The sequence below is a fragment of the Garra rufa genome, chromosome 11, assembly GCF_049309525.1.
Source record: "Garra rufa chromosome 11, GarRuf1.0, whole genome shotgun sequence".
NCBI classification, from domain to species: Eukaryota; Metazoa; Chordata; class Actinopteri; order Cypriniformes; family Cyprinidae; genus Garra; species Garra rufa.
Window position 1 is genome coordinate 47,314,205 of NC_133371.1, and position 22,437 is coordinate 47,336,641.

The window sequence follows — 22,437 nt, forward strand, 5'->3', positions numbered from 1 at the left end:
AATGTAATGTAATGTAATGTAATGTAATGTAATGTAATGTAATATAATATAATATAATATAATATAATATAATATAATATAATATAATATAATATAATATAATATAATATAATATAATATAATATAATATAATATAATATAATATAATATAATATAATATAATATAATATAATATAATCTTCAGTTATTAGCTGGATGGTATGAGCGCTGACGTCAGGACTAGTTCAGCTCCGGTCAGCTCAGATCTTGGTCTAACGCTGATGGCGGGTGACAGATGAAGTTATTCAGTGCGTATCTGGAGCCTGTGGGTGAATAAAGCTCAGCGTCTCTCGTCTGCATACGGCGTATCATACATTACCTTTAATAACTCGCAATGCACTTATTTCTGATGTGCTATCAGAGCGTTGCGGCGGTTAACCTGTTTAATAGTGTCTGAAAATGTCAGAGTGGACAAAAAGAGCCAAAGGGGAGAGAGAGACAGAGAATGAGACAGTTCCTCGTTCTCTTGCTTTGTTGCACTTGTCTCTTTCTATCATGTTCACCCGTTCTCCTGCTCGCCCTCTCACGGCCCCAGGGGTGATTAAAACACACACACAAACACATGCTTGTGTCTCTTCTTGAGTGTGTATTTATATTTACGAAAGCAGTACCATAGTATCAAGAATGCATTAAATTGATCAAAAGTGACAGTAAAGACATTTATAATGTTACAAAAGATTTCTATTTCAAATAATGCTGTTCTTTGAACTTTCTGTTCAACTGTGAATCCTGAAAAATAAAATGTATGACTGTTTCCACAAAAATATTGGCCAGCACAACTGTTTTCAACATTGATATTAATCAGAAATGTTTCTTGAGCAGCAAATCAGCTTGCTAGATATTCACATAGAAAACTGTTATTTTAAAAAGCAATAACATTTCACATTTTTACAGTATTTTTGATCAAATAAATGCAGCAAATCAGCACATTAGAATGATTTCTGAAGGATCATGTGACACTGAAGACTGGAGTAATGAACTTTACATATACAGATATTCACATAGAAAATGGCTATTTATATAATAAATATAAGATAATGACTTACATCTTCATGAATATGCAAAAGTCATATTAGATGCTACATGCAAATATTTGTAATTGATGTTTTCTCGCAATTGCTAGTTTACATCTCACAAAGTTTTTTTTTCTCTCAGAAATGCATCATACAAACTCACAATTCTGACTTTTTATCTCACAATTGCGACTTTTTTTCTCAGAATTGTGAGATATAAACGTACAATTGCATGATATAAAATCGCAATTCTGAGATATAAAGTCGCAATTAAATGCAGCCTTGGTGAGCAAAAGAGACATCATTAGTAATATGCATTGCTATAAACTTCATTTGGACAACTTCAAAGGTGATTTTCTCAATATTTAGATTTTTTTTGCACCCTCAGATTCCAGATTTTCAAATAGTTGTTTGTTGGCCCAACCATGCATCAATGGAAAGCTTATTTATTCAGATTTCAGATGATGTGTAAATGTCAGTTTCAAAAAATGAACCTTTAAGACTGGTTTTGTGGTCCAGGGTCACACATTTTTGTAATGCATATACAGTGGGTTTTGCATATGGGATGCATTACGTCGATCAAAAGTGACTGTAAAGTGTTATAAAGCATTTATAATGTAACAAAAGATTTCCATTTCTAACTTTCTATTCATCCAAAAAAAAAAAAAAAAAAAAAAAATCCTTACACGTAAAATGTATCATAGTTTCCACAAAAGTATGAAGTGGCACAACATTTTCAACATTGATAATATTCAAAAATGGTAAATATAAAAAAGCAACCAAAAGCAAAACAAATAAAAATGTATTAGAAAAAATTATAAAAACTAAAATTGAAATGTAAAAAATAATAAATATTAAATCATTCATAATATAAAACAAAAATATGAACTAATTCAAAATATTAATAAAAACTAGTAGTTCAATAGTGTCTCAGGCTAGTAATACTAAAACAACATGAATGTGACCTTAAACCACAAAACCAGTCATAAGGGTGAATTATTTTTTAAATTGAGAGTTATACATCATCTGAAAGCTGAATAAATAGGATAGGACAATATTTGGCCGAGATGCAACTATTTGAAAATCTGGAATCTGAGGGTGCAATAAAAATCTCAAATATTGAGAAAACTGTCTTTAGTTGTCCAAATGAAATTCTTCGCAATGCATATTACTAATCAAAAATTACTTTTTGATATATTTGTGGTAGGACAATTTACAAGGTCTTCAGGGAACATGATCTTTACTTCATATCCAAATGATTAACATAAAAGAAACATTGATAATTTTAACCCATACAATGTATTTTTGGCTATTGTTGTAAATATACTCGTGCTACTTAAGACTGGTTTTGTGCTCCAGGGTCACAAATGTGATGCATTTTAACCCCTTAGCATTCCTGTCAAACTTAACTCAATGCAAAATGTTCCGCGGATGGAACATTAAGATCCAAACATCTCGTCTTTATCTGGGACAGTTTTTTGGCACGTGTGTAAAGGTTTGTGTAGCTGTGGAGGTGAACTCAAGTCAAATCTCCTTGATTCTGATTGGCTGATGTTCTGCTGCTCTTCTGGGAGTCGTCCCAGTTTTTTCACTCTACGCTCAGCCAATCAAAGGTGAGCGATGTCAGAAACATGCAATGCGATTGGCCGCTCTGATGTTGGGCCAGTCTGCCCATCCAATTTTTCCCAGCTGGCAGTGCAGCGGCGTGTCTGATGTTTACATCAGCGAAACTGTGCTTTGTGTTTACAATATCATGCTCAATATCAGGCTATAGCGTTCATGTTTACTGTGTGAAATATTAATGTTGGTGTAACCCTGTTAGACGTTATAAACGCTCACCCGCTCTGATATCGTTTCATTATCATAAACAACAACAACAGCGGCAGCGCAGCATGACGTCCAGAAAGGGAAGGCAGGTGTGCCGCATTGCTTTATCATCTTTGTGCCCATTCCACAAGCATTTCTGACGATAGTTTTATGTGTTTGTTCTTACTGAAGAGGTTTGTAAGCTCTTCTGTGTACTGCAAACATTATAGTTAATGTATTAGGGTTAGAATATGGAATAAATCATAACAATACTGTGACAGAAAACACTAAATCTGTCAGAGAGAAGAGAGACCTGACAACAGGACGACTTTTATAATGTACCAGAGCAGAAATGAAATGAAGAAGAGAACATCGACATCTGCTCAAGCTTGTATTTTATTGTGGCATTATACAGTTCAGGGTCAAAAATGTACTTCTCCCTTTCAGAATCTGCAAAATATTCACTATTTTAGCAAAATAATAAGGATCATACAGTACAAAATGCATGTTGTTGTTTATTTAGTACTGACCTGAATAAGCTATTTCACATAAAAGATGTTTACATATAGTCCACAAGAGAAAATAATAGTTGAATTTATAAGAAGTTTACATCCCCTTGATTCTTAATACTGTGTTTTTTTTGTTTAGTGATAGTTGTTCATGAGTCCCTTGTTTGTCGTGAACAGTTAAACTGCCGTCTGTTTTTTAGAAAAATCCTTCAGCTCCCACAAATTATTTGGTTTTCCAGATGTTTTGTGTATTTGAACCCTTTCCAGAAGGGAAAACCATGCATTAGGAGCATTAAGAGGAATTTGAAGATCAGGGCAAATTTAACTTATTTTGTATTCTGGAAACATCTTCTGTAGCCTCTGAAGGGCAGTACTAGATGAAAAAATATGATATTTAGGCAAAATAAAAAAAATGCACACATCTCCATTCTATCCAAAAGTTTTCACCCCTGGCTCTTAATGCATGTTTTTTTTTCCCTTCTGGAGCATCAGTGAGTGTTTGAACCTTCTGTAATAGTTGCATATGAGTCCCTCAGTTGTCCTCAGTGTGAAAAGAAGGATCTCAAAATCATACAGTCATTATTGGAAAGGGTTCAAATACACAAAAATGCTGGAAAACCAAAGAATTTGTGGGAGCTGAAGGATTTTTCCGAAGAACAGCAGGCAGTTTAACTGTTCAGGACAAACAAGGGACTCATGAACAACTATCACTAAACAAAAAACGGAAAACAGGTAACAACACAGTATTAAGAATCAGTGTGTATGTTAACTTTTGTACTAAACAATACCATGTATTTTGTATGATCCCTCTTATTTTGGTAAAACAGTTAAAATTTTGCAGATTCTGTCAGGGGTGTAAACTTTTGACCTCAACTGTATAAATACTGTGGCTGTTATGATGAATTGCATCTGAATAGCTCGTTTGTAAGTCACTTTGCATGTAGAAAACAAGTGGATTAGTTTAGTGCTGGTGGATGAAGAGCGCTAAAGCCTGAAATCTGATGCATTTCCATGCAGTGAGACATTTTAATTGCAAATATGTTTCATTCAGTGCCTAAAAGCATTAATAGAAATAGATCTATCTAATTTAAAGTAGACTATTTTGCCCAGTATTATTTTATGCTTATAAAGGGCTGTTCACACAGAATGCAGAATGCAAAGTCATTTTTTTTTATTTTGTCTGTTTAGTTCTATTAAGTTTATTTAGGTTTAGTTATTTAAGTATTTAAAGTTAAACTAATCAAAAATGAGAAATGCCTTGGTGACCAACTAAAGTACATTTTGCAAAAAAAAAAAAAAAAAAAAAAAATTAATTTTATTTCATTTCAGGATGCATCAGAAGTGAGTATTAATGCCACACTGTGATTTTTATGGGTCATACGTGCTATAAAAACAGTCAAACGCTGTTGTTCAGTGACGGTTGCACATGTTCGGGTCTGTAATTCATGATGAAGTGACTTGGTGACTAGTTCTCTGTTAACGGTGAGCCCATTGTACTCACTTTGGGTTTCAGATTGTTCTCAAATCTTCTTAATAGAGTCTGACTGTGATCCGGGAAGATGAGAGAGAGGACAGGAGTTCAGACAAAACTCACAAACACTCAGTATTTACATGAAACACGTGTCTGATGTCTCTACACGGATCCTGTAGCGGCTCCAGCTCGTTTCATCACGCGCCTCACTGACCAGCACATGTTTTATTCATCTGTGTGTGTGTGTGTGTGTGTGTGTGTGTGTGTGTGTGTGTGTGTGTGTGTTTGAGAGTAAGTTGATGAACTGGTGCACATATAGTGCATATAGTGAACATAATGATGAACATGCACATATAGTTCTGACAGAAGAAACAACACACACAACACTACAAGAGTGTTTAATAAGCAACAACACACACTTTCACCTGTGCATTCGTTCACTGTAAATAATTTATTTGATCAAAAATACTGTAAAAATTTGAAATATTATAATTTCAAATAGCTGTTTACTAATATCTGTTCCAATGTAATTGATCAAAGCTGAATTTTCAGCATAATTACGTCTTCAGCATCACATGATCTTTCAGAAATCATTCTAATATGCTGATGTGCTGCATTTATTTGATCAAATATACAGTAAAAAATGTGAAATATTATTGTAATTTTAAATGGCTGTTTTCTATGTGAATATCTGTTAAAATGTAATTTATTTCTGTGATCAAAGCTGAATTTTCAGCATTTTTCAGTCTTCAATGTCGCATGATGCTTCAGAAATCATTCTAATATGCTGATTCACTCAAGAAACATCACTGATTATAATCAGTGCTCAATATTTTTGTGCAAACTGTGATACATTTTACTGTACTTTTCAGGATTCACACATAAAAGGAAAGTAAAAAAAAAGCAATTATTTAAAAAAAAATAATGCATTACAATAACATTATAAATGACTGTCACTTTTAATCAATTTAACTCAACCCTGAAGAATAAAACTATTAAATTCTTCATTAAAAAATCTTGCTAAGCCCAAACTTCTCAACAGTAGTGTGCAGTAAACAGGTTTGACATTTATTTATTTACAAAAGAAAGCTTGATGAGATTCGTACTGACTTTACTGACTATCCGTCTGTCTGTCTACTAGTCAATGGCAGTTGAACTCTAATGTGTAGTTTCATTAGAGCTGCTTTAATTAAATTACTCGTTAAAGGCTCATAGAGCAAATTACACAAGCAAATGATGTGGAACACTAAACAGACAGCAGATAAACTGCAGTTCTTTGTGTTTTATAGGACACTGATCAGGATGAACATGTACAGATGGAGAAAGAGACGCTTGTTTCTGTGTTTCACATCATTGTTGAATAGATGAATATGCGTATGAATCATCTGAACTGTCATAGTTGCTCAGAAGTTGCTTATTCACAGCAAAATATCTGAAAAAGCTGGATTGATGTGTTCTGTGTGCTAAAACAACAGAGATGCTCTTCTCGTCATCTTTTCATTTGGTGATTGATCAGATATTCCTCATCGGTTCATTCGCAGCGCTCTGCGTAGCATGATATGGTTTCCGGCCTCACGTTATCTGTACGGGGCGTCGAGCGCCGCGTGCCGAGCAGACGTAATTAACTTTCGTTAATTAGCCATTGGACGAATAGAGCAATCATTAATCATTAAAATCTCCCTGGTGAATCCTGACGCTGTGAAACACACAGGAGTGTCTGAATCAGAGGACAGAACTGAACTTATGATGCCAAAACGTTAACTCAGCTTCTGCTTTTAAGTTTGCTCAGGGCACATTTCAACTAAAATTTAAAAAAGAAAGAAAAAATTAAGCTTCGAGTTGCATTTTGAGATGCTTAATACTTTAACACATTTTCTTAAATGTATTCTTAAAATATTTTTTTTTTGTGCAATTGTATACATTAAAGAGAGTAAAAATGTGCATTTTAGTAAATTATAGATATTATAAGTATTAGTACTGCTAATATGGCAATAAGCAATATATATTTACTATTATGCAATTTAAAAAAGAAAATTAAGGTAGTATCTCTAATACAGCAGTAAGCTTTAAAAATGCTTTTTTTTATTTAAAACACTTATACAATGTAATAAATTAAAGAGAGTACTAAAATACTCTAATTAGCTGTAAAAATACTATTTATTTTATTATTATTTTATATAAAATTTCGTAAAATAAAGATAGAACTGCTAATACTGCAGTAAGCTGTAATTTTTTATATACCTTTTAATAGTGCTGCTAATACTGCAATAAAATATAGTTATAGGGAAAACATTTTGATGCAATTGAATACATTTAAGATGGTACTGCTAGAACTGCAGTAAGCTTTAAAAATGCATTTTTATTTAAATCATTTTTATGCAATTTAATAAATTAAGAAGAATACCACTACTGCAGTGAGCTATAAAAATGCATTTTTATTACTAATACTGCAATAAGCTATACATTTTTATTTTTTAAAACATTTTTAATGCAATTTCATAAATTAAAGATTAAATTTAATGGACTGCTAATACTGCAATAAGCTATGTTTTCTTATTTGAATAATTTCTGTGCAATTCATTGAAGTACAAAAAATAAATGTTTTTATTCAAATATATTTTATGCAATTTACAAAAAAAAAACTATTAAAATTACAGTAAGCTATGAATATAAATATAAAAACATTTGTATGCAACTTCGAAGAGTTCTATTACTTATACCATGATTTATAAATACTTACAAGTGAAGTAATATCTTATCTTTTATTTTGCATTACACTAAGGAGTTTGGGGTGAAGATGTGAATCTGAGTTTGTTTTATTGTCCATCAGGATTTGTTTCTTCATCATGTCAGTGTTTCTCAGAGATCAGCTGCTCTTTTATTCTCTTTCAAGAGTCACACGTTACTTTAATAATATAGTAAACAGATGCATAATTCAGTTTGTCTTCTGTGAAATATTAAATATATCGCATTGTACGTGTGTGTTCTTGTGGCTGAAAAGACGAGCAAGTTTTTGGGGAAGAACTTTTTGTGACTCTTGACCTCATATATTGTTTAGCCGTTGTCCGCGTGTTGAACAGCAGCAAATGTCCGCGGCTAACTCACGCTAATCGCAGCAGGCCGTTCCCTGTCCGCGCAGACCCGCGTCTGCCAATCACTGCAGCCTCTGGCGCTGTCATGGCGATGCTGGCATAAATTAGCATGCATTTGCATAAGAAGCCGCTTGTTTTTGCAGCCTCTCAACAAATGCCATTTTCTCTTTCTTTATCACTCTTTATCTCTCTTTCCTGATTCAGTGTGTCCGCTGCGTCTTTCATCTCTGAGTTTCTCAACAAATGGCATTTTCTCCCCTCAAACCTTCTGGAAATGTCAGTAAGAGTTTCAGAGAGTCTCGAGAGATGAACTCAAATGCCCCGTAGAGTCAATGAATGAATCATTGCATTGGCTCATGATTAAGCCGCATTTACAAATATTGACTCTACGGTTTAGTTTTATGTGCATTTTGAATTTGACTAGATATACTGCTCTGATTTTTTCCTCATGTGACTGCATGAGAATGATGAAATACTCCGTCAGACCAAATGCAATCAAATCTCACACTTTGTTGTACTTGAACTAAAATACTGCTGTTATTTGTTGGGAAGAGAAAAAGAAGTACAATCTAAATATGCACACAAGTTGTTGACGTGATATGCCATTTTTACTGTCCCACAAGATAAAAAATGTGTAAAATGAATAGTCATTATTTAAAATGCCTGCATGGAACTGTTGTTAAAAAAACCTGCAGTGTTATTTAAATTTTTTTTGGAGCCAAATTCAAAATTTTAAAATTCAAAATTGACTGTCTCAAGCATTGTTAAAAAATTACAATTTTTATAAATTAAAAAGTGTCTATTTTAAATGTAAATGGAAACTCTTTTTTATTACATCTATGTATTTCTGAAAGTGTAGCAACTTGATACATTTTGTCTCTGAAAACCATGTCCTCTGGTATGACACCATTTCCTGATTTCAAATCAGAAAATTACAAAAAACTTTTAGTTGAAGGACCCCATACTGTCCATACTGTCCCCTGTTCAAGTATTTCTAATTATTTTACTTGTTTAAGTATTTAACTTTTTTGGAAGCGCTATAAGTGTTATGTTTTGTTGTCCTTTGGTGTGACACCTCTAAATGATTTTTTTTTTTTTTATTAAAAACTGTATGTTAAACTTACATAATAATGGGGAATTATGAACCAGAGAAGCATTTTAAATAATTAATTTAAATTAATTATTTAATTAATTTATCCTTTTTTTTTTCAGTGTTCATTGTCAAGTTGGCTTGATTGCTTATGTCTCAAAGTGTAACTACACTGTAAAAAAAATTTTCAACTTAAAAACCTAAGTTCAGCAGCTGCCTTAAGTTTTTAAGTTAAATCAGCTTAAAAGTACAAGTCATTTTAACTTATTACAATAAAAATGAGTTGATATAACTTGCACGTTTAAATGACTTGAGTTGATTTAACTTAAAATCTTAAGGCAGCTGCTAAACTCACGTTTTTAAGTTGAAACTGGTGAAAACTTTTTACAGTGTATATTATCATCCATCTCTAATCTGCTGAATGCAACTACAAGAAATGAAGGCATTAAGATGTTATAATCATCTAAATCTTGATTTTCTGTAAAGCCGCTTTGAAATGAGACTCTTTTCTCCCGACTGTAGATGTATTTAGTATGTTTTCTCTTGACGTAGCTGTTGTAGCCGGTTCATCTGTGGGTAGTAAAGCTCAGACATGCTGTCACACATCTCAGCCTGTGTTTGTCTGTCTGGAGTCACACATGTGCCTGAGAGCCCATCGCTGTCTCGTCTCATCTCATCTGTGTCTCAGTGTTTCTGCTGCTTTATTTCGGTCTGATCCTCAGGCGATGCTAATGATGCTGCGGCTGCTTATGAGGCCTTCAAAACACAAACTCAAACACAAGCTACAGCTTTCATCCCGTATTCTCTCATCTTTACTTGTTTCCCCTCTTCTCTCTTTATTTCTTCACTTTTTTTAGTCTCTTCCCTTTATGTCTCAATTCAAAGCAACTTAAGCTCTCCGTTTCATTTTTCAATATAAAACTATAAACATCTTGTTTCATCTTAGCGCTTGTCTCTACTTCACTCTTTTAGACTTGTTTCTTCTCGTATCATTCTCATGAATTTCATGTGTGGCTTTTCTTCTACACTGTAAAAAGTTTTCACCAGTTTCAATTTAAAAACTTTAAAAAGTTTAGCAGCTGCCTTAAGATTTTAAGTTAAATAAACTTAAGCCATTTAAATTTACAAGTTATATCAACTCATTTTTATTGTAATGAGTTAAAATGACAGTTTTAAGCTGATGTAACTTAAAAACTTAAGGCAGCTGCTTATTTGATGTCATTTCTTCTCGTGTTTCATCTCTTTATCGTCTTTGATTGTTTCTTCTCTTATCTTGTTTCATCCAATGTCTTCTCTTTAATTCTCATCTCATCTTGAACTTTCTAGTCCTTTTTTCTTTAGTTTCCTGCCTCATTTTTTCATCTAATTTCTTCTCCTCTTGTCTCACATCTCTCTTTTTCATCTCATTTCTTCTCTCTTTTAGTCTCTTCCCTTTATGTCTCAATACAAAACAACTAAAACATAAACTACACTTTTATTTTTAAACATTAAACGTCTTGTTTCATCTCATGTCTTACTTTTTTTTCTTTTTGTCTCACCTTGTCTCGATTCTTGTTTATTAATTTCATGTCTCTGTTTTTCTCCTCTCTATTCATAATTTTTTTCTAGTTTCTCCTTGTCTCTTTCTATTTGACCTAATTTGTTCTCATTTCTTCTTTTTTCATCTCATCTCTTATTACTCTTAAAAATAAAGGTTCTTTATTGACATTGATGGTTCCATAAAGAATGAACATCCATGGAACCTTTCAAATGCAGAAAAGGTTCTTTAGATTTTTAAAATGTTCTTCAAAAGTTCTTCTTTTAGGAACTCTTTACTGAAAGGTTCTTTGGGGAACCAAAAATGGTTCTTCTACGGCATCACTGCAAAAACAACCTTTATTTTTTTTTTTAAGAAATTTGCCTAATCTCTTCTGCTGTTTCATTTCAATTCTTCTCTAATTCTTAATAATTTCATGGATCAACTCATCTTATGTTTTCTCTTCTTTTTTTGTCTGGTTTCTTGTCTCTTTCATCTACATTCTCTTCTTTTCTCTTTGACTCTTGTTTATTAATTTCTCATTTGGCCGTCTCAGTTCTCCTTTCTTCTCATCTCTTTTCATTTCTTCTCACTGATTCTCTTCTTGTCTCAACATAAAGCACCTAAAACAAGCTACGTTTTGTCTTTAAATTGTTTCACATCTCCTTTTTTCTCATCTCACCTTGTCTCTTCTCTTCTCATTTAATATCATTTCTTCTCTTTGATTTGTTTATTCATTTAAGTCTCACCTCCTCATTTTTTCTCCTCTCTTCTCGTTTCTTCTCTCCTAATTTCTTCTCATCTTTTTTTATTTCATCACATTTCTTCTCTCCTTTAGTCTCTTCTCTTTATGTCTCAATACAAACAACTAAGACATTCTACTTTTTCATCGCTAAATATAAAACTTTAAACATCTTGTTTCTCATTTCGTAATTTTTTTTTGTCTCCTTGTTTTGGTCTCTTCTCTTGTTTCCTTCAGTTTACTTATTTAATCAAATTTTATTTCTCATTTCATTTCTTCTCTTTGATTCTTGTTTATTTATTTCTCATATTTTCTCCTTTCTTCTCGTCTCTTAATTTCTTCTCACTGATTCTCGTCTTGTCTCAATTTAAAGCAACTAAAACAAGCTACATTTTGTCTTTAAATTGTTTCACATCTCTGATTTTCCCATCTCTACTTGTTTTCCTCTTACCTTGTCTCTTCTCTTCTCGTTTAATATCATTTCTTCTCTTTGATTTGTTTATTAATTTTAGACTCACTACCTCATTTTTCTCCTCTCTTCCTATTTATTCTCATCTCTCATTATTTCATCTGATTTCTTCTCTCCTTTAGTCTCTCCTCTTTGTGTCTCAATTCAAACAATTTAAACATAAACTACTCTTTCATTGTTAAATATAAAACTTTAAACATCTAATTTCCCATCTCTTGATTTTCTTGTCTCTTCTTGTTTTGGTCTCTTGTTTCTCTTATTTTACTCATTTCATCTAATTTTATTTCTCATTTAATTTCTTCTCTTTGATCCTTGTTTATCAATTTCAAGTCTGTCTTTTCTTGTCTCTAGTTTCATCAAGTTTCATTTCATTCGATTTTTTTGGTCTCTGCTCTGAAACAGTAGCTCCACGGTTGATTCTTGAACATGAAGCTGTGATCATCTTGTGTGAATGTGTCTGTTGTTGTGTTTGACGGGAGGCTTTGATACTCTTTCAGCGCTGTGATGGTGTGATGTATGAAGCGTGGGGCGTGCGTATATTTCACGGCTCCTCCGGTCGTTCATCAGCGCTAACGCATGAGCGCGCGTGTCTGCGAGATGTTGAAGATGGACTCGCGGTTGGTAATGAGCCGCGTTCCGCTGCGCTGAGATCTGCTCCTGTAGCAAGGGCAAATCCACTCGTTTATCTTCACACACACACATTCGTCTTCACAATAATTGTGGCACTTCATCAAAGTGCTGAGTGTTATATTTATCAGTCAGATTAATGTGAGATCGTTCACCCGCTCGTGTGTGCGTGCGTGCGTGCGTGCGTGTGTGTGTGTGTGTGTGTGTGTGTGAGTTATCGCAGGCGTGTTGTCAGTGTGCTGTTGTCTTGAAATATTCTTCTCATCTCTCTTGTGTTCTTCTCTTCTTCTTTTCATGCATTTGTCTGGGATCTTCACTCTCGCTCTTTTCTCATCCTAGCTCGTCTCTTCTGTTTTTGTCTCTTCTCTTCACTTCTCAACTGGTCTTGGTCTTCTAGTTTCATCTTGACTTCTCTTTTCTTGTCTCCTCTTTTTATTTGATCTTATTTCTTTTCTTGTTTCTTTTAATCTTTTGTCCATTTCTCTTCTTTAATCTTTAATCTACTTGTTTGTTCTCTTTTTGTCTCATCTTGTCTCATTTCTTCTCTTTGATTCTTGTTCATTATTTTCATGTCTTGTCATTTCTCTTTTCATTGCTTCTCTTCTAGTTACTTTGTCCTTCTTCCATCTCATTTATTATCTCTTTTTGTCTCTACTTATTCTCTTTCGATCTTGTCTGTTCTTTTCTTTTCTTTCATTTAATTTATTCTCTTAATTTCATTTCTCTTCTCATATCGTTTCATCTCATCTCTTATTTTCTCATCTCTTATTTTCTCATCTCTACTTGTTTTTTCTCTTTTTGTCTCATTTCATCTCTTTGATTCTTGTTTATTAATTGCATTTCTCTCTCATTTCTTCTCTTCTAGTATCTTTGTCTTATTTAATCTCATTTCTTTATTTTTTGTCTCCACTTATTTGTTCTATTTCCATCTTGTTTCTTCTCTTATTCCATCTCATTTGTTCTCTTAATTTCATTTCTCTTTCCAAGTTGTTTCTTCTCATTTAATTTTTTCTGCCTCTTTTAATCTTTCTTCTTTCATTATTTAGTTAAATCTCATTCCTTTTCCCAGTTCATCTCAGTTTTTATCTTCTCGTCTCTTGTTTCATCTGTCTACTCTTCTTGTCTCTTTTCTCATTTCATCCATTTTTTCTGTTTTCATTTTATCTAACTTATTTTCTCCTTCTCATTTTGTTGTTTCTTTTCGTATCTTTTCTTCTTATTTAATATAATATCTCTTCTCACTGCAAAAAATGCTTTTACGTTTTTTTTCTTGTTTCCAACCAAAAATATCAAAAAATTCTTAAATCAAGAAGGATTTTCTAGACTAATAAAAATTGTCTTATTTTCTGAAAAAAAAATAAAAATAAATAACATTTTTCTTACCCCGCAAAATAATCTGCCAATGGGGTAAGAAAAATGATCTTGTTTTCTTTTTGAAATAAGATTTTTTGCTTACCCCATTGGCAGATTATTTTACAAGCAAAAGCTCAGCTAATTTCGACTATTTTTTTCTGAAAACAAGAAAATAATTTTTACTCGTCTACAAAAAAATCCTTCTTGATTTAGGAAAATTTTGGCTGGAAACAAGACAACCTTCTCTTCACTCAAAAAAGGCTTATCTTACTTAGTATTTTTGTCTAAAGTATTCTAGTCAAAATATCTAAAAATTCTTAAATTAAGATGCATTTACTAGATAAGCAAAAAGTCATAAGATATTTAGTCTTGTTCCCAGGAGGAAAAACTAAATTAATTGCAGTTTGCTTAAAATAAGTGAAATTATCTGCGAGTTGGGTAAGTAAAATGCTCTTGATTTACTTGTTTCCAGGGGGAAAAAACTAAATTAAGTGCATTTAGCTTAAAACAAGATTAAATATTTTGTTATTTTGCTTTGCATCTTAATTTTAAATTATTTTGACTAACAAACAAGACAAAAATACTAAGTATAAAACTTTCTTGCAAGTGTTCTCATTTCATCTCATCTTGTCTCATCTGTATTTCGTGTCTAGTATCCTGTGTCTCTTCCGTCTGCTAGGTCTGTCTCTCTCACTTCTGTCCCTCGTAAAGTGTCCTGTCTCGATGAGTCATCTGTTAGTCGTGTATCTGTGTGTCTGTCGGCGTCTCTTTCTCTGGCTGAGAAAGGGCCCATAAAGCTAATGTAGTGTGCCGCGTCCCGCTCCCGCTGTGATCTATACTCCCATCCATCCTGAGCTTTATAGAGCAGCCGGGCGTCTCTGACCGGGGCGACCCGCTGCGGTGAGGCCTAAACAAACCCGGCGGGATTGTAGACGCAGCGGCGCTGTGGGTGGGCAGCCGAACGTGATGAAGAGTTTCACCGGCGAGAGAGATGACACAGAGATGGCACACAAACATGCACGGGACGGGATTCCACCGGAAAATGATGTTCTGGAGTTGTTTTACTCATTTTCTTCTTCCAGAAGGAAACCTGCTGCCATCTAAAAATATCCCTCACACCCTCCTGCTGCATTTAACCTGACAGCAGCCTCCACACGCTCACCGCATGCGCCGCTGCAGCCACGTGTCAACTGCTGTGTGTGTGTGTGAGTGTGTGAGACGGGTCGGCCTCTCCACGCTCCACAGGACATGACAGGCAATTTGAAAGAGCGAGCAGCTCACACACACACTTGTACACTCACCACAGTAAAGACAAAGAGAGCATCCTGTGAGCAGGTAAATGTAAATGCTCATCTGCAGCTGTGAATTATTTTTAAATGAGACCAACAGACTGTAAAGAGCTGAAGATGTTTGTGTGTCCATGTTTCATTGTTGTCTTCTCATCTTGTTGCATATTTTCTCTTTTATTTGTACCTTTTCTTATCATATCTTGTATAATGTTTTTTGTATTTACTCGTCTCATATCCTCTCATATCTCATTTTCTTATAGAAACCTTGTCTCTTCTTGTATCTTCTTGTCTGTTCTGAAAGCTTGTATCTTTTCTCAAATGTCATAAAGTCGCATCTGGTCTTGTCTAGTCTTGTCTACGCTGTAGAAGTGTTGAAATGAAACGCAGCATGTATGATGACAGGAGAAGTGAGGAGCCCCGGTGCAGAAGCGCTGCTGGAGTAATAGAGAGACAGAAGAGCGTGTGGAGATGAGACAGGAGCACAGGTGGAGTAATAGAGAGACAGATGAGTGTGTGGAGGTGAGACAGGAGCACAGGTGGAGTAATATAGAGACAGACAACCATTAGTGGAGTAGTAGATGACAGACGAGCATGTGGAGTTGAGACGGGAGCACTGGTGAGGTAATAAAGAAGCAGATGAGCATTTGGAGGTGAGACAAGAGCGTTGGTGGAGCAATAGAGAGACAGAAGAGCGTGTGGAGATGAGACAGGAGCACAGGTGGAGTAATAGAGAGACAGATGAGCGGGTGGAGGTGAGACAGGAGTGCTGGTGGAGTAATATAGAGACAGACAAGCATTAGTGGAGTAGTAGATGACAGACGAGCATGTGGAGGTGAGACAGGAGCACCGGTGGAGTAATAAGAGACACAGATGAGCATTTGGAGGTGAGACAAGAGCGTCGGTGGAGTAATAGTGAGATGACCGAGCGTGTGGATGTGAGATATGAGCATCTGTGGGGTAATAGGGAGATATACGCGTGTGTGGAGATGAGGCAGGAGTGCATGTGAGGTAACAGTGAGATTGATGAGCATTAGTGGGCAATAGAAAGACGGGAGTACTGGTGGAGTAATAAAAAAACAGATGAGGGTGTGGAGGTGAGACAGGAGCACTTGTGGAGTAATAGAGACTCAGACAAGGGTGTAGGTGAGACAGGAATGCTGGTGGAGTATAGAGACAGATGAGCATTTGGAGGTGAGACAGGGCTACTGGTGGAGTAATAGAGACTCAGACAAGCATGTGGAGGTGATACACTAGCGTTGGTGGAGTAGTAAAGAGACAAATGAGCATTCAGAGGTAAGAAAGGAGCACTGGTGGAGTACTAGTGAGACACAAGCATTTGAAGTGAGACAGGAGCACTGGTAGAGTAATAGAGAGACAGATGAGTGTGTGGAGGTGAGACAGGAGCTCTGGTGGAGTAATAGAGAGACAGATAATTGTGTGGAGGTAAGACAAGAGCATTAGTGGAGTAATAGAGACACACGAGCTTGTGGAGTTGAGACAGGAGTACTGGTGGAGTAATAGAGAGACAGACAAGCATTCAGAGGTGAGACAGGAGTAATGGTGGAGTAATAGAGAGACACAAACATTCAGAGGTGAGACAGAAGCACCAGGTGGAGTAATGGAGAGACAGACGAGTGTGTGAAGGTGAGACAAGAGTGTTTTGTGAAGTAATAGAGAGACAGATGAGCGTTTGGAGGTGAGACAAGAGTGTTTTGTGAAGTAATAGAGAGACAGATGAGCGTTTGGAGGTGAGACAAGAGTGTTTTGTGAAGTAATAGAGAGACAGATGAGCGTTTGTGGAGTAATAGAAAGACAGATGAGTGTGTGAAGGTGAGACAAGTGTACCACTGGAGTAATAGAAAGACAGACAAGCATGTGGAGGTGAGACATGATCACTGGTAGAGTAATAGAGAGACATGAGCATTCGGAGGTGAGACAGGAGCACTGGTAGAGTAATAGAGAGACAGATAAGCATGTGGAGGTGAGACAGGAGCACTGGTAGAGTAATAGAGAGACATGAGCATTCAGAGTTGAGACAGGAGCACTGGTAGAATAATAGATAGACAGATAAGCGTGTGGAGGTGAGACAGGAGCACTGGTAGAGTAATAGAGAGACATGAGCATTCAGAGGTGAGACAGGAGCACTGGTAGAGCAATAGAGAGACATGAGCATTCGGAGGTGAGACAGGAGCACTGGTAGAGTAATAGAGAGACATGAGCATTCGGAGGTGAGACAGGAGCACTGGTAGAGTAATAGAGAGACATGAGCATTCAGAGGTGAGACAGGAGCACTGGTAGAGCAATAGAGAGACATGAGCATTCGGAGGTGAGACAGGAGCACTGGTAGAGTAATAGAGAGACATGAGCATTCGGAGGTGAGACAGGAGCACTGGTAGAGTAATAGAGAGACATGAGCATTTGGAGGTGAGACAGGAGCACTGGTAGAGCAATAGAGAGACATGAGCATTCGGAGGTGAGACAGGAGCACTGGTAGAGTAATAGAGAGACATGAGCATTTGGAGGTGAGACAGGAGCACTGGTAGAGCAATAGAGAGACATGAGCATTCGGAGGTGAGACAGGAGCACTGGTAGAGTAATAGAGAGACATGAGCATTTGGAGGTGAGACAGGAGCACTGGTAGAGCAATAGAGAGACGAGCATTCGGAGGTGAGACAGGAGCACGGTAGAGTAATAGAGAGACATGAGCATTCGGAGGTGAGACAGGAGCACTGGTAGAGTAATAGAGAGACATGAGCATTCGGAGGTGAGACAGGAGCACTGGTAGAGTAATAGAGAGACATGAGCATTCGGAGGTGAGACAGGAGCACTGGTAGAGTAATAGAGAGACATGAGCATTCGGAGGTGAGACAGGAGCACTGGTAGAGCAATAGAGAGACGAGCATTCGGAGGTGAGACAGGAGCACGGTAGAGTAATAGAGAGACATGAGCATTCGGAGGTGAGACAGGAGCACTGGTAGAGTAATAGAGAGACATGAGCATTCGGAGGTGAGACAGGAGCACTGGTAGAGTAATAGAGAGACATGAGCATTCGGAGGTGAGACAGGAGCACTGGTAGAGTAATAGAGAGACATGAGCATTCGGAGGTGAGACAGGAGCACTGGTAGAGTAATAGAGAGACATGAGCATTCGGAGGTGAGACAGGAGCACTGGTAGAGCAATAGAGAGACGAGCATTCGGAGGTGAGACAGGAGCACGGTAGAGTAATAGAGAGACATGAGCATTCGGAGGTGAGACAGGAGCACTGGTAGAGTAATAGAGAGACATGAGCATTCGGAGGTGAGACAGGAGCACTGGTAGAGTAATAGAGAGACATGAGCATTCGGAGGTGAGACAGGAGCACTGGTAGAGTAATAGAGAGACATGAGCATTCGGAGGTGAGACAGGAGCACTGGTAGAGCAATAGAGAGACGAGCATTCGGAGGTGAGACAGGAGCACGGTAGAGTAATAGAGAGACATGAGCATTCGGAGGTGAGACAGGAGCACTGGTAGAGTAATAGAGAGACATGAGCATTCGGAGGTGAGACAGGAGCACTGGTAGAGTAATAGAGAGACATGAGCATTCGGAGGTGAGACAGGAGCACTGGTAGAGTAATAGAGAGACATGAGCATTCGGAGGTGAGACAGGAGCACTGGTAGAGTAATAGAGAGACATGAGCATTCGGAGGTGAGACAGGAGCACTGGTAGAGTAATAGAGAGACATGAGCATTCGGAGGTGAGACAGGAGCACTGGTAGAGTAATAGAGAGACAGATAAGCATGTGGAGGTGAGACAGGAGCACTGGTAGAGTAATAGAGAGACATGAGCATTCGGAGGTGAGACAGGAGCACTGGTAGAGTAATAGAGAGACATGAGCATTCGGAGGTGAGACAGGAGCACTGGTAGAGTAATAGAGAGACAGATAAGCATGTGGAGGTGAGACAGGAGCACTGGTAGAGTAATAGAGAGACAGATAAGCGTGTGGAGGTGAGACAGGAGCACTGGTAGAGTAATAGAGAGACAGATAAGCGTGTGGAGGTGAGACAGGAGCACTGGTAGAGCAATAGAGAGACAGATAAGCGTGTGGAGGTGAGACAGGAGCACTGGTAGAGTAATAGAGAGACAGATAAGCCTGTGGAGGTGAGACAGGAGCACTGGTAGAGTAATAGAGAGACAGATAAGCGTGTGGAGGTGAGACAGGAGCACTGGTAGAGTAATAGAGAGACAGATAAGCGTGTGGAGGTGAGACAGGAGCACTGGTAGAGTAATAGAGAGACAGATAAGCGTGTGGAGGTGAGACAGGAGCACTGGCCTATTTGTCAGCATTGATCAAGCCATTAGGAGTGTGTGCAGGGAGCCATATTGGTTTTTGAGGCCAAAGGGTGCGAGAGAGACAGAGATGAAGCACTTGAACGTACTGAACTCTACTGGGACTCTAATGAATCTGACACACACCGTGTTTCTCTATCTGAGAGAAGCTGCTCCAGTGAACGGCTCCTTCAGCGCTCATGAGTTCAGACGCTTCATCAGCCAGAGTGAACTCGCGCCGTGAGCCAGCGTCTGTGTGTGTGTTTGCCAATGCAGGAATACAGTAAGACATCAGACACTGATCAAACACACCTGAATCTGTTCTGAGTTGTAGTTTCCTCAGAATGAGCTGAATCTTTTCAATCGGTAAAAAACAATGCATAAAGATAAACAATGGTTTCATTTTTCCTAAAATCACATTATTTTAACATTTGTGCAAGTCTGTAGTAATTAGTCAGCTTAACAAAACAATACAAGTCTTTTGATTAATGTGTTTTATGTTGTTGTGTTTTCTTCTCATATCTTGTCTCGTCTTCTATCTTGTATTTTCTCAAATCTTGTATCTTGTTGAGATCTCATTTGAAGCTCTAGATCAGACACATGAGGTTTTAAGTTAGTGGTTAGAGGCTGGACACTTAAAAACACTTGAGATATTGATGAGTTTTCGGCGTTGTTTGGTCTGTATTGGTCTGTGTTTTACAGGTGTGGTCCAATGCAGTTTCCTCAGAATGAGCTGAATCTTTTTTGTCAAAAAAAATAATAATAAATAATACATAAATATAAATGGTATAAATAATGGTCATTTTATTTTAACATTTGTGCTAGTAATAATTAGTCTGCTTAACATAAAACAATACCAATATCTTTTGATTTGACTAAATGTGTTTATCTTGTCTCGTCTTAAATCTTGTATCTTCTCAAATCTTGTGTCTTGCATGTTTTCTTGTTGAGATCTCTTCTGAAGCCCTAGATGAGACACATGAGATTTTAAGGTGGAAGTTGGAGACTGGACACCTTAAAACAATCAAAATATTGAGGAGCTTTTTGGTATTGTTTGGTCTGTGTTTTACAGGTGTGGTCCAAATAGGTGGACTTGATCCTGTGGGCCGTGTATGTTCGTGTGGTGGGATGTGAGGTGTATCTGGCCGCCGGCTCTCAGTGATGGCACAAAACTTTTGTCAAATTGAGTAAAAGAGGACATTAAAGTGGGACGGAGGTGGGGGTTGTTAGGGGGTTCTGGTGAATAATTGGAGTTTTTCCTTTAACCTCATTGGACACGCCATGGAAATAATGGTGGAATTGGTGCAAGAGCAGGCAGGCGCGTGCCAATTCGCTGGATTGCAGCCCGCAGACCAACAGGCTGCCGACCCGATCTGCCCGGTTGCTTAGCAACTCCCGGTGTACCCTGCGCTGCTTAATGACTCCTGTTGCCGCGGCGACTCCGAGGATTTTAACGGGCCGCAGCTCTGGAGCTTTACAACCAATCACGCGAGTTTTGAGTCCTGAGACGGAGCAAATCAGAAGAAAGAGACAACGTCTCACGGGTCTCAGTCTGACCCCAACACTGACACACACAAGGCTTTGTTCAGCCGCGCCTTCACCAACAAAAACCAGAGCAGAACCAGCTGACCGCTGCTGACACATGCAACCAAAACTCCAGCAAAAATACCCAAACAATTAAAATATAGATGTTTAGAAAATAAGATACTAAGGCTTGTTCAGAGCTTTGTGGGTTTTTTTTTTTATTAATGAATCTGCTAGCGTTTACGAAAGACATGCTCAATATTTCTTTGGTATGTGAGCAAAGTTTGAGACATTGTTACGATCTCGTGAGGCGTATGTGGTCTTTTTTTGTCTGACAAACAAATGAGCAATGGATATTAGAAAAAGTAATAGACAAATAAAATATCCCTGCATAATTGCATATTTTTGATCATTTTATAACAAATTTATCAAATTGACCATTTTATTATTTTATATATATATATATATATAAATATTTTATATTTATATTATATATTTAACAATTTATCAAATGTATTGTTTTATTAATAGTATCAATTTGCTCAATCTAAATTAATTTTTAGTTATCTTTTTGTAGTATTTTTAGTGTTAATCTTTAATGTTTATTCATAATATTTTTCCTTTTATCTATTATGCTTTTATAGAACTTAATAGTTTTTAGTTTGTGTGTGTGTGTGTGTGTGTGTGTGTGTGTGTGTGTGTATACACTACCAAGATTTTAAGCACTACCAAGTATTTTAAAGATGATTCTTATGCTCATCAAGGCTGCATTTATTTGATCAAAAATACAGAAAAAAAGTACAAACTGTGAAATATTATTATTACGATTTAAAATAACGTTCTCCTATTTTAATATACATTAAAAATCTAATTTATTTCTGTGATCAAAGCTTAATTTTTCAGCATCATTAGTCCAGTATTCAGTGTCACATGATCCTTTAGAAATCATTCTAATATACTGATTTATTATCAATGTTGAAACAAATTGTGCTGCTTATTTTTATTTTTTTTTTTTTAACAGTAGTGTTCAAAATTTGGGGTCAGTACATTTTTATTCCTTCTGTTTTTGAAAGAAATTATTACTTTTATTCACCAAGGATGTGTTAAATTGATAAGTGATAGCAAAGACTTATATTGTTAGAAAAGATTTATATTTTGAACAAATGCTGTTCTTTTTAACTTTTTATTCATCAAGAATCCTGAAAAAAGAATCACATCTTTTCAATCACGTTGAATCACATGTTCCAAAAAAATATTAAGCAGCATAACTGTTTCCAACATTGATAATAAATCAGCATATTATAATGATTTTTGAAGAATCATGTGACACTGAAAACTAAAGTAATGGCTGATAAAAAAAAAAAACAGCTTTGCATCACAGAAATAAATTATATTTTAAAATATATCAATATAGAACACCATTATTTTAAACTGTAATAATATTTCACAATATTACTTTTTTTGTGTAATATTGATGATTATTTGTTCATTTTTGAGAATTCACTGGCAAATCAATATTATGCACCAAGGTTGATTCACTGTTTTAATTTTATCACTATTGTTTCAACAATTCATCATATTTTAATTTTT

General features: G+C 36.3%; 2 protein-coding genes across 4 annotated transcripts in view; both read left to right on the forward strand.

Moving 5' to 3' along the window:
• The window catches only part of LOC141345193 (protein mono-ADP-ribosyltransferase PARP6-like), a 176,416-nt gene that overhangs the window by 58,098 nt on the left and 95,881 nt on the right, over window positions 1–22,437 (forward strand). The gene's annotated exons all lie outside the window — the stretch shown is intronic.
• Window positions 1–22,437, forward strand: part of LOC141346167 (CUGBP Elav-like family member 4) — a 133,885-nt gene that overhangs the window by 47,820 nt on the left and 63,628 nt on the right. The gene's annotated exons all lie outside the window — the stretch shown is intronic.